Below are 13,758 nucleotides of genomic sequence, written 5' to 3'. Positions count from 1 at the left end.
TTTGTTTAACCCGTTATTACCGATCTGGCTTTGACCCCTGCAAATGAAACTGAACCTGCATGCCAGCATGGGTTTCAAATGTCAGACAAAGGGCAATTATTTAGGGTTTTAAGTCTGAAGTTTATGTATTGATCAAAACCAACACCACTACATCTGCAAAAAGTCTATACAAAGTTAACTAGTTTTCTCTCTCTTTCTACTTTAATTCACATGTAACCCAGCATTGCACGATTGATCACACAACTGAAAAAAGGGAAGAGCAAAGGCAACCCCTCCTATGCTCTTTCTTTCTCTCTGAGCACGGTTTAGTGCTACAATAAACCCCATTTGTAAGCAGAATGCCTGCCTTGTATGGTGTACCTTAAAGAGACCCACCAGGTTCCAGCTCGTCTATTGTGCGCCGAACATTAACCACTTAAGATGTAGAGCTTTTCAGCTGGCAAGACGCAGTGTGCAGAGTGAGTGCTTTTGATCCAACTTATGCCACTGCTGAAGGTGGTGTTTTTATCTCCCCTTTGCACTGTTATTATGTGTGCATATACACATGGGCACACATTGCGTGCACAGGCACACATATGCATGCACAGAAAGACAGAGAGGGAAAGAGAAACTGTGTCCAGAACATGTAAATTCCTGTTTGCAGTTTGTGAAGCTGCAGCTGCTGTGGAAGTTATGTGACCTGCTATTGATATAATTGAAGATTTACATGCTATAGATCACTGGAGATGTGCATATGAGCTTGTGTTGCATGAAACTACTGTGTATGAAAGCAGCTGTGCCCCCAAGATTAGAAATGACAGGGTTCAGGGAAGTCGAAGTCCAGAGACAAATAGAGAATTACGCCCACACTTCAACTTCACTCCTCAGCAAAACAAACTAAAGGTTGTGTCCTTGAAACACAGCCTGTCAGTGGTTTCTCAAGTAGTGTAGGCCTATGCACTACTGTTTCTTTCCTGTCTGACATGCTGAAAAGCACAAGTCGTGCATGCCCTGGGAAATCTAAAAGCCTCGCTTGTTTTACCAGAAAGAATGTCTCTCCTCTATTTCATTGAGTTGAATGCTCTCACGGTCCACACGCCAAAGCCACCAAATAATGAATTAATGATCGTTATCTTGGCTTGGCTTAAACGCTGAGCTAAAGCAGTTTAGCACACACACACACACACACATACAAATAGAAGAGGTAGGGGCAGGTTTTTTTTTTTAGCAGCGATGAGAAAACATTTCCTCCCCCCGAGGCCGTGGGTTCAGCAGAGTGTTCCATGGTGCGGACTGGGTTTCACACTGCTCTGCTGGGCAGAGTTGAACCTCTAGTGAACTCACCCATGGTGAAGGCAGAGCAGTGACTGATTGACTGATTGACTGACCCCACCTCTTGCTGCCCCAGACAGTCCCAGTCAGGTTTGGTTGGTGGTTGCAGCTCCAATGTCTTTATTGGAGATCACAGGTTAGAGTGACACCTGCTGGAGTCTGCCGAAAAAGGAATGGGCAAAATTGCTAAAGCATTATGGTTTTGTGATTTATCATTTTTGAAACCTAACCTATCCTCACGTGTTGAACACACTTGCAGCACTATCCAGCCACTGTGCCCCTGATAACCTTACATACAACTACATATCCTCCAGATTTACTGAGAGATACAGAAGCATTTGTTGCTCCGAAAATAGACAAGAGATGTAAGCTTTTACAGCTCATGGCGGTGTATGGCCAGCATGCTACATGTACCCACATGAGTCCTCATAATAAGGAAGCTGATAGCATGATGAATGTTGTCTGAAATACAATGCCTCATGGTATTACAACCACTGTAATCCTCCTCTCCTGTCCTGTCCTGTCCTCTCCTCTTCTATAAAATGCTCTAATGGTAGCTAATCACTTAAGCTCTGCAGTATGCTGTGTAACATAAAGCAGGGTCCATTCAGGGTCCCAGGGGTGCGAGTGGAACTGATGACATATTCTCAGATGATCTCACAACAAGTGAGCTTCAAACTGTTTCGCTAATCCAAACGGCTTCTTTTGCTCATGGACAGAGTGAGTCAGGGGTCAGGAAGACAGGATCTTTTTTTAAGGGAATGAGTTACATTAGTTATCATCAGCGTAATTGAAGAGTTGCAGTGAGATGCAAAGCAGTCACCAAGTTATGTTTTGGTAGAACAAACCACCAGAGCTCTCAGAGTTTAAATTAGATCACGTAATGCTCTGCACACTATATGACAAAGATTCTCCAACTGATGAAGTTACAAAACATGACCTCACAGTAGCTATGTGCAAGAGGTCTCTTCCTGTTTTTCCAGAGGACAGATAGGATGCTTATCCCGCTGGGGAACAAGCAGCTGGAGGCCTCTGCAGTGCAACTGGTGAGTCCTCGGTGGGGCTAAAACCCTCAATGTCCTGTCCAGATTGTTCAGGAATGTTGGAGAGGAGCTCAATGATCCATATGCTCTTTTCCACATGGCACAGCTATCTGGACTCTTCAGATCACATCCAAACCAATGTGTTTCATTAGAGCTGGCTGTACACGCTGTCTGTGGGGGATTAAGTCTATAAATCACGGCTGAGTTACTTATTGAAATCAGCAGCGGGTTTGTGCAGAGATATTCCCCTGCAAATCTTAATCGACCGATTGCTGACGTGAGTAGTTGCACAGTTTTGTTGACCGCCGGTCTACAGGAGGGCTTCATTGAAGGGGACAACAGTTTGTTAGGGGATATGTGTTTCTCTATGTATGTGTGTGTGTGTGTGTGTGTGTGTGTGTGTGTGTGTGTGTGTGTGTGTGTGTGTGGGTGTGTGTGTGTGTGTGTGTGTATGTGTGTGCGTGTGTGTGTTTCATACATGGAATGGACATTAGGGTACAGAGGGCCCAACCAGGTGCCTTTACAGAGATACAAAGCAGATTGCCCACTCTCTTCATGATGCTATTCAAATAGGAATTGCTCTCCAGTGGTCCAGTCAGTCACGCACACTTCAACATCCTCACATCATACCAGATACTCATCTTATGTGCAAAGAGGTAGCTTTGTTAAAATGTTTAGCGGGCAATGGGGAAACTATTATGTCAATCAGTAATGGAACTATTTGTATTGATAGCTCATTATCAATAGCCAATCATGTATGTAAAGTATATTTAAATATGAGAAAATATGAACAACTTTGCATAAAATTGCATAAAAATGGGCTGTCATGGTTTGGTTTGTTGATATCAATTCTATTAAAAGCTATTTAGCTTCCACCTCTTCTGAATTATTAACTTTGCTTAACATTTTTCCCTTCAGTTTTAACGGGCGGAGCAGCTGGGAGCGACATGTGATTCTACACAGGGGAGGATTACCTGAGCTACTGGAAATAATTATATCAAAACCTGTTTGATTTTTACAACATAATGAAATTTACTGAATGCCAATCATCTTATGTGTAATTTCAATTGTTCTCTTCTAAATTCACTTTTTGGTCTACTGCCAATACAAAAGGGCAGGGAATATCAGTCAACTTCAGCCTCATGGATTAATTATAACATCATATTAGCAAAATGTGTTTTGGGAAAACCGATACTGTCGAAATTAAAATTTCTGTCAGAGTGTATCAGATAAAACGTTCAAAGACGCCACATGATTAAAATTTGACTTTATTAAGGTTGATCTGCATGCCAACAAAATGATAGAGCCATTTATTTAAGGTTCACATTCATGGTTAATTAATAAAAAAGGCAAGCAGCTCTCGCAGTAGTTTCTGCATTGGCACTAAAGTTGCCATTTAACATAACTCACTAATACAGAGCGTTAATTGAATGAGACAGGGTTGCTAGAGAACAGCAGGGACAAATATGCTGCTGTGTGTTTTATAAGTACAGACATGCTTCATACAATCAGCGGGCTGATAATCAAGGAATCGTTTTAGACGATTATGGAAACCTTGAGTACTTAACTCTATTAAAACTATTGCTTTCAGACACAGTTAGACAGGAAGAGACCTACAAGGCCTATATGTTACTCAATCTAAGTTTATGGCATAACAGCATCTATTTTTTAATCTTGTTTCAAGACACACATCTGAAATCATATTAATCAAGATAACCTTGTAAAGCTGTTCTTTGCACCAAGTCTGTCCACTTTCATGGAGTTCCTCTGTGCATCTGTTTGTTCAGTAAGTGTGCTAAAGAGGAGGAGCTACTAGTCTTTACAGCCTCTGGTATAATCAGGATTTCTCTTTGCTCACAAAAGGGTGAAGCCCTGACAGAGGAGTCAGCAGCTTCCACTGAGGTGTCAAAAGACTGTGTGTATCATAAAGCAACCCACAGCTTCCACCCTTCTCACATTCTCGCACACACAAAGACACACGTGTGGATCACCGAGATAGTGGACGTAAGACAGCTCTGCTGACCAGGCAGCCCCATTGACCTTCCGCCCGCTACATGCAGTTTGACTTGCGTTGTCATTGGCCGGCGTGGTGAGTGTTCACTGTTTTATTGGGGCTCACTGGATGGCTCCCATCTATCACAGCGTCTAATCATTTCACCACATATAACTCCTTTGCAATTTGCTATTTCCTTGATGAGCAAATGACATGACTAAATGTGATCATGAAACTATCAGAGGTAGTAGATCCGTTTCCAACCAGGAGAAGATAATATTCTAGTTTTGTAGAGGTTAAAGCACATCCATTGCTGTTTTTTTTTACATTTTTCAGTTTTGTCCACTGTCCCATCGATACCACAGTGTGGATAAAATCTCACTCCACGACTGCCTGATAAACCACTGGAGCTATGCGAGCGACTAAAGAGCGACAAGTTTTTTTGGGCTTTCAGATTGTGGCCCGCAACGTACAGCGTTCAATGTACAGTACGTACAGATACATACAGGTACAAGGGAACTAGATATGAGGGGAAAATGTGGGAATTTACGTATACGAACATATACTGTAGGTGCTTATTCTATTATTACAGAGTTCAGTTTAGAATAGGTAATAATTATACTGTACGTTGCGGGCCATAATCTAAATCTATGTAGTTATTGCTATCCATTTTTAGCAATAACTACATCAAATGTTATGGCCATACTGGTGTGTGTATAGATAGTTACTTGCATCGACAGTCACACCTTATATGATAAAATTAACAATATGTCCACGTGAAGAACAGCTCATTATCAGTTCACTATATATTTCTGTCTTTATCTCCTTTTAAAGACATCCAGCGATCAAAAGATAGATGCTCAGTGCCTCCTAGCAACAGGAAGAGGGTCTGCCCCCCTCAGAGAGCTCCTGTTGATCTCTACCCTTGATTCTACATTTACGACCACGGTGTCTGACGTCAAAGGCCAAGCCTCTGTTACTGTTTCCTGAGGATTGAAGTGCCTCAGACGCGAGATTCACACCAGCGTCGTGCTTCCTGCCGGGGGCCAGAATAGCTGTCCTCTCCCTTAGATTGGCAGCGATCGTTGAAGTCACCTACAGTACTGTATGTGCTGAGAAGGTCGGCTTCGTGACAAGAAACCCAGCCTCCCTGGCTGTAAATATCACTGTTGCTGTTGAGGTGGATGATGTGCTCTGCGGGGAGGGAATGCACAGTGCTGCAGCATTAGAGATGGCACAGGTTGGGGGTATCCATGTGACTCACAGCGAGCGGAAAGGCTATAGATTAAGGCTCACACGCATCTTTTGTGTTGCTATAGGAAGGTAAAAAGGCAGGCATGGCATTTCTGATGACGCATTTACCTCCATAGTGCTTCCGTCTAACATGTGCCTTAATAAATCATAAGCATAACCTTTCTGTTTTTCTCAAATTTTTCCTCTCCATTTTCTTGTCTATTGTCTCTTTCTCTGCTTCTCCCTCTCTTCCATGCTTTGTCATCTATCTTCTTTCTGTTGGAGGAAAAAACATTCCCCCTTTTCTCCTGCCTCAGTGGTTCATTTCTGTCTTGTGTTGTTTGTGGAGGCTCAATGGAGCGTCACTTACTGGCCCCTCGACAGATTCCAGACTACACACTGCAGCTGTGGCTATAGAATAGACGTTAGAGCTGGCACTGCGTTGCTCCAAATTACTCGCTCTGCTTTCAGTGTTTAAATAATGGTCTTAGCACAGAGTTAATGGCAATAGTGGGAGGCCAAGTGATGAACACACTGTTTTCGGTGCAAAGTGTTCCAGCTAGTGCAAGTTGAGGATGGCCCGGTTCTCCGGGTTAATAGGGACCGGGGAGTGATATGTTGTTTTAATGGAAATGAAGGCTACTTGAGGGAGGACATTACTGTGATTCTTCCATGTGTGATGTTTTGAAGAAGTGAATGTGGCCATTATTTCCTCCAATTGCTTTCTCTTGTTGCATCTTTGGGGGATGGGTATTAGAGTGAATGGGTTACAGTCAGCTAGTGCCCTTTTGTTAACGGCATCAGCTTACATGCAAAAGGACAAAAAGCGGCACATGGGTCAATGTGCGCATGTGTTTCTCTCTTTCTTTCAAATGTTCCATTTTCTGTTTCCTCATTCTCATTGAGAGACAGAAATAGACAAAGTATGGACATTCCTGTCGCCGTGCAGCCTCTTTCATTTCCCACCCCCCTCACTGACTTCCAGGCCTGTGTTGCGGTAAGAGATTGTTTCATTAGGGGAATATTCATGGGTGGGGAGCGCAGGCTCAGTTATTGATGCAGCTCATTGGCTTTTTGTGAGGCACAATGGGCTCTCTTGATTGATTGCGCTAGACGGCCGATGATGTGACACAGAGGAACGCCAGACATGTAGAACTATGAGCTAGAGTCGGAGATAAACCTCCACTGAGTGCACACGTTCAAACACACACACACACAAACACTCGAGCACCTTAGCGTACTGCTTAGAACATGTCTCTGTAATGAAGACAGCTCTGTGACGGTAATGAACAACATCTAGTCCTTCATGGGGAGGAAATTGGTCCTTTCTTAGAAAAAACAATTAATATTAACGCTTGGTTAACGATAGAGTTATAGCTAAGAGTCTCACTCGAGCCCCTGTAGGTTTTGATGATACAAAGGACTGGGTGCAGTGGAGGGATTTCTGGGTGAGCTGATTTTGGAACACAACTTTTACAGACTGGTTTGGTCAAACTAGGCTGGTCTGTTCTGTTCTGCTCATGGTTTCCCAATAGCTTATCAGGACTTAAATTGTCTTCAATTTTGGAGGAGCAAGACCAATGTTTGGTTTAGTTTTTCTTCATTTTTTGGACGGACTGCAACCTGGCACTAACCAGATTTGGTAAGGGATTATTTTGGCTTGTGAGTCGGCAGTGCCATAGCTTATTAATCAGAGGAGTTTTCTGCTCTCTCTGATAAGCCTGTGTATTGTGTGTGTGTGTGTGTGTGTGTGTGTGTGTGTGTGTGTGTGTGTGTGTGTGTGTGTGTGTGTGTGTCTGTGTACTTGGTGTCACTGTGTTACCACCAGCCAGGGTGTGGGAAGCGGGCCTGAGCTAATACAGACAATGCACCACAGTACAAACACTGACACACACACACTCACACATTGGTTCACTTGTGACAAGAAGCTACGTTTCAAAGTGAGCACCAGCAGCACGGGGGCTTGTCCCTCAGCGCTATCCCTCCTGTCTCTCCTTCCTCCTTCTCTCTTGCCCATCTGGACACATCCATTTATTCAGTGGGCCAATGTGGCAGATCTGATGCTGGCATCCTCTTGCGACTGCCTCTGCGCACTCTTTTTCCTGTCCGTGTGTGTGTGTGTGTGTGTGTGTGTGGATCATGTATGTTCGCCATCTGGGGAGCTTACCCGGCCGTGCACAAATCAATGGTCATGTATTGATGCCGTTTTTACGAGGCACTTAACAATAAAAAAGCAATAAGCTATGACATGGATAATGCGGTGGGGCATCACAGGCATTGCAAAGCAATTATAACAGCTCTGCTCCTCTCTGTATGATTTACAGACATGCCTGCAGTCTTTAAAAGCTCTTTGATACCAACAGCATTTCCAGTAAGTGAAAAGAGGATTTAAAGAACTTTTTTTCCATTGCTCATCCCACGCTACCTCGTATCCATTTTCAGGGTTTAACTGATATGGAGATGAAGTGATATCATTAATAAATGGAGTGACTTTGCTTCTCCCTGGAGCCTGAAGTGCATTACACTCTGTCGGTGGGTGTGTAGGTGTTTTTAAATTGTCACATATCACTCTTCACAGTCCATCAAAGCAGATACAGTGCACGCTCACCACTAATATTCCTTCAACCCGGTGATTGCATGATTGCGTGTGGGTTTTGATAATATTGTTTGTGGATTTGCCCACAGCTTGCCTACCCGCCGATCATAATGCCGGATTATTCATGAAGTGAAAGTGCAGAGAATTACTGTCAACTGAGTGTAATTATACGGCACCTCAAATCAGCCTTATGTGGGCGACTGAGCTGCAAAACTCACATGGCAGCGACAAAACGCCATTTGATTAAAACTTCTTTTTGCACAATGTTTACTAGGTCATCAGTTTTGATCACAGCATGCTTCCAATCTTCACTATTTATTGTCTCATATATATTGTTTTCAGTTTGTTTTATTTTAAAATAAACAGAATTTACTTTTAGATTTATCCTGTGAACTGTTTTTTAAACATGTTGTAATAATGTAGCCGCTATGATGTGGTGAGATATTTTACAATATGCTCAACAAAAGCTGGTTTTACCAGAATAAGGTGCACTGCCACTATTGTTATATGTCAATTCCATCAATGCAGATTAATTCTGTTTTAGAGAGACAGTTTAACATAATTCATTGTGACATTATACGGGAATTTTATCAGGCTTATCAAGCACAATATCGTAAAGCACTTTTACACAAGTACTGGCGTTGAGGTTAAACGCACAGTGTCTGTTCCGAAGCCCATATATATAACTTGGCTGTTAATATTGTTCAAGGTTTAGTCTTTGTCTTCATGTGTTCAAATGCACTGCATGAACTCTGCCAGCAGCTCAATCATCTATCCCGGGAGGAGGTCTGATTTATTATTATGAGGAAGCTGTTTACTCAGGTCTCGGGTAATTGACATTAGTGATCGAAATGTGATTCTAAATTACTAGCTGGCTTTTAGGGAGAAAATCTGGCCTCATCCCAAAGCACTGATTCACCCAGGCCTGCAGAGATGATAGTTTCTGCTACAGGTTCTCTCACATGTCATATGCCATTTTTCAATGCCGTGCAGCACCGTGTCACAGATTCTGTGTTGAGGAGTATTTATCTGGACGTGCATGCAGTCTAGTTTGTCAATTTAGGTACCTTTCAGAGCCCAGTGAACTTAATGCATTGTCTGTTTCATTGTGGCTTTACTAACGTTTCATGTCACAGCATACAGTATAACAGGGCTGCTCGCCTCTGACTGTAACTCATTTCCCACAGTTTGTGCAACAGCGTGGTTCATTTGCAACATAAGACTCCAGTGGACTGCAAAGACACGTTTGGTCCGCTAAACCTGAAGTGTATGTGCTAATGTTATCTTTAAATCCAAGAGCAACCAGTCTGTCATGGTGTAATCTAAGAGCGCTTCACACAATCTGAGCTCCCTCATCAAGGGGACAATGCATGATTACTGCGATGTATGCTTAGCATCTTATAGGCAAGCTTGATTTAATTCAATTTACTGTGGTGGTGGTGGTGGTGATGATTATTGTGATTATAATTTAAAGATAACTAAAAACCTGTCAAATTTACACTATATTAAAAAAATAATATTATCAGAGTACTAAAATTTGAAAATACTTTAATTTTATGGAAAACAACCTCACAGGAATGTTAGCGGACGGTTAGGAAAATAACCTTCCGGTAACGTTGGTGGAAGGTTAGGAAAATAATGATCTTAAAAGGTATCATTCGGCAATGTACATTTTTGAAAGCTCAAGTCCAGCTTGTGGCTGCTCATCATTTCTTTTTTTCTCCTAGGACAAGTGTTACATCCACTCAGGCAAAAGTACATTGAGAGCCCTCTTCCCATCAGACTCTATTAGACAGTGTAACTAACAGCTGGCATGTCTGTACTCAGCATGCTTTATATAGACCCTGCATCCTGGTTCTGATCTGATCAGACCTCAGCTGCAGTCTGATAAAAAGAGACACTTCATCACTGACCACTAAACTACCTGTGGTCACTTCTCAAACACATCTGCCTCTTTGTCTTTCCCTCTTAGTTGTATATGTTGTCATAACCAGCTCATTTCAAATTTGAGTGTGTGTGTGTGTGTGTGTGTGTGTGTGTGTGTGTGTGTGTGTGTGTGTGTGTGTGTGTGTGTGTGTCTAAATGTGCGTATGTGGTGGGTGTGATGTCTGCGGATGACGTCACACAGCCCGTCCTCACACAGCATGCAAGAACACCTCGTCATCTTTCTTTCCCTTCCTCCTGCACTAACACATCCTCTGTCTCCTCGGACTCTTCATGCCTCCATACTCTCTCCACTGTCCTCTGGTCCCTTCTTGCTCTCCCTCTTTCCTCTCCTTTCGCCTGTGTATCCATAATACAGCGTCCCTGACCTTTTCATCCCTTCACACATCTCCCATGTGTTATCTTATACTTACCCTTCACTGATGTAGTACTTAAAAATAAGAAACATTGCAGTCTGATTAAAAGGTCAAACCTTTATGCTCTGTGAGTTTTAGTCATAGAACTCGGTACTTATATGTACTTACATTTAACTATGTCCAGTCTTTCTCATTAGACCAGCATGCATGTACACTCGTATCCAAGCACCTGACACAACCTTGAACTTAAGGTGCACGTCTCGAAGCAGTAGTGAGTATATTTATTATCTACAAAGATAGAATTATTAGAATGATTAAAAACAGAGCATTTGAACCATGTAATAAGAACCAACTGTCTGAACAAAGGTAAATGGACATTTATCTAATAGTATATGATTGGAATGGGCTTCAAGACAAGGCTGTTGTATGAGCCCTACCCTCTTTGCCCTCTATATTGAATCTTTAGCACAAGCAATTTTGCAAAATAAACATCTAAAGGGAATAGAGATAGGACACAGAGGACACATTATTGGACTTTTCACGGATGATGTTATTATTGTTTTTAGGTAACCCAGAATAAAGATTCCCCCTAGTGATGCTTTTTTTAATGGTTTATGGTCACTCCTTAGGATATAAAATCAATATAGCAAAAACTAAAATTCAAATTATTCTCCATCTCAGATAATAAGGGAGACATGCAACTTGAAATGGAACCGCAAAAATACAAAATACCACGGTGTGACAATAAACAAGAGACTTAGAACATTTGTATGAAGCCAACTATAATGTTATAGAACAAAATATTCAAAAAGACATACAGGGACCGGCACCTTTCCCTCTAGAATCCAGGTGATCAAGATGAATATTGTACCAAGGCTGTTCTGTCTATTCCAGTCTTTACCTATTATGATACCACAACTCCATTTCCTGGGATAAAATAATATCAAGGTTTCTATGCAGCACAGCTAAGACTTCTAGCCTTTTGGTGCATCTCAGATCATGAAGCAAGATGGTAGAATAAAGGGAGGAACGTTTTACTGACTTACAAATTCCATTTTTGGTAAGAAACAAAAGATAAGGAAATATAAACTTGAGAGGGAAAGAAGGGTATCGAGCTGGGTTGCATATGAAGTTCAAACAAGGGGTAAATGACCTAAGGTTGAAACAAGGTATCACTGCTCTACATATCATTCTCAAAGATGGGACATGTATGAGCTTTCAAGACTTAAAGGTGAAATTTCGTCAGGAAAAAAATAAAAAATTCTTTAGACACATACAAATAGCAGACTATTTTATGAAAGAGGTGAAAACTGACCCTGAAATAGATTTGAATGGTATAATTAAAATGATAGTGGATGCATATCACCAGGGCAGACCTCGGGTCATCTCAGCCTTCAAAGCCTTAATTGTAGATTATACTCGCCGTGGTGGAGCTGGTGCGGGGATCGCGCACCACAAAATGGCGTAATCACGGCTGCCGCATGGTCGTACACCTCTACGACCTAAAACCACTATTTGCATGTCTAAGGATTATACAAAGAAGGCCTATTCATTTGTAGATGCTTTAGAAACAGGAGGTCTTAAATCGTATTAATTTAGAGTATATATTTTGCCAGCCAATCAAATTGTTTACAGGATATTCAACCTTTATTTCTTTATAATGCATGTTGTACGTGACTTCTTTCTTTACAGGGCTTGTACAAATGTAATACATTAGACCATGAATATGAGTTTACAGATAACTACAATCCCTCTTCGGCATTGTGGAGGTTAGTTTATGGCTTTATGTTGGTTACACAGGTTATGTTACACTCATTGTCCTTTTTGACACAGTTCATTTTGTTTGTGCGCCTTCCCGCCATCTGCGGTGCCAAGTGCGAGTATAAACAAAGCTTCATAGAGGAAGCTCAACACTAAACATAAAACAAAAGGGAAGCAGAGGTCAATATGGACATTTAAGACAATTAAAAAAAAGAATTAACCGGTAAGTAACCATTTAGTAGTGGTCATTAAACATTACATCTACAAACCGTACTCTCTAAGTGAAGCAAAACTGTATTTTTCTGTAACTGTACTTGTTAAATCGATTGAGTAAACACAATTATTTTCTCAGCCATCACCATGTTGAGAGCCGTGTGGAGGCACTATTTATGCTCTGAATTTCAAATTCAGCACCTTTACATTTTTTTCCCGCATACCAACAAAAGTTTGAATCCGCCCATTCTGTGGTTATGAGAAACTATTGAAAAGAAAAAACGTTGTTTATGGGCTTATACCCCCCCCCCATCCAACTCCAAGTGTATTGTGCTAAAGGAGTAGATGCAGCTCCCAGAGGCTTGCTCTCCATCCCTCCCTTCGTCCTTCCACCCCCACTCCTCTCCTTTGTGCGAGTGCAGGAGATGCATCTCCCTGAGAGGTTTGTTGCTCATCTCCCCCTCTCTCGTCTCTCTCTCACTCACTCACTCACTCAGTCTGTCTCTCTCTTCCTCGTCCCTCCCAATATTCTTCAGTCTCTCCACCCCCGCCCCTGTTGCCTTGTTTTGAGGGAGAGAGAGAGAGAGAGAGAGAGAGAGAGAGAGATGCTGGCTCCCAGAGGCAGAGTGCTCATCCCTCAATAACTCCAGCTGGCTCCCTGCGGTGCTGAGCCCTGTCCTCCACCACTCAATTACTCCCCTCCATAAAGACGTACAGATGGACAGAAATGCATACGTGCACGCACAGGCTCACACAAGACTCTCACACACGCACTTTGGTGGACCAGTGCATGTAGCCATGCCAATTTACACACATCTGCACTGCACACAGTCAGAAAAGCGCATATCTGTCTGCGCACGTGAATCGATGCGCGCACACAAACACACACACACACACACACACACACACACACACACACATCCTGATTAACCAGCAAAGCTCCCTTTACAGGTTGTTCATTGCCCTTCCTCCCCTCAAAGGCTAACAAATGGAAGAGAAGACAAACCTTCTCCTTTTTCTTATTTACAGGATTTGGCACTAAAATCTTCCATATTCTTTGTTTCTCTCTCTCTCTCTCTCTCTCTCTCTCTCTCTCTCTCTCTCTCTCTCTCTCTCTCTCTCTCTCTCTCTCTTACAGCAGCCCTCTCCTCTTCTTCTTCCCCTCACTCACTGTGCATCCACAGGCGGTTAATGAGAACACTGCACAGATTGGTTTACCTGCCTGCCTTCCTGCCTCTGTTCAGCAGAAATGAGCTCAGAGTCTAACAATGACTCACACACAATGCATCAAAATCACAGATAAAGGCT

This window comes from Cebidichthys violaceus, unplaced genomic scaffold, assembly GCF_023349555.1.
Source record: "Cebidichthys violaceus isolate CVI_PGR_0920_01 unplaced genomic scaffold, fCebVio1.0.p SCAF_3, whole genome shotgun sequence".
NCBI classification, from domain to species: domain Eukaryota; kingdom Metazoa; phylum Chordata; class Actinopteri; order Perciformes; family Stichaeidae; genus Cebidichthys; species Cebidichthys violaceus.
Note: the sequence above shows the minus strand (reverse complement) of the source record.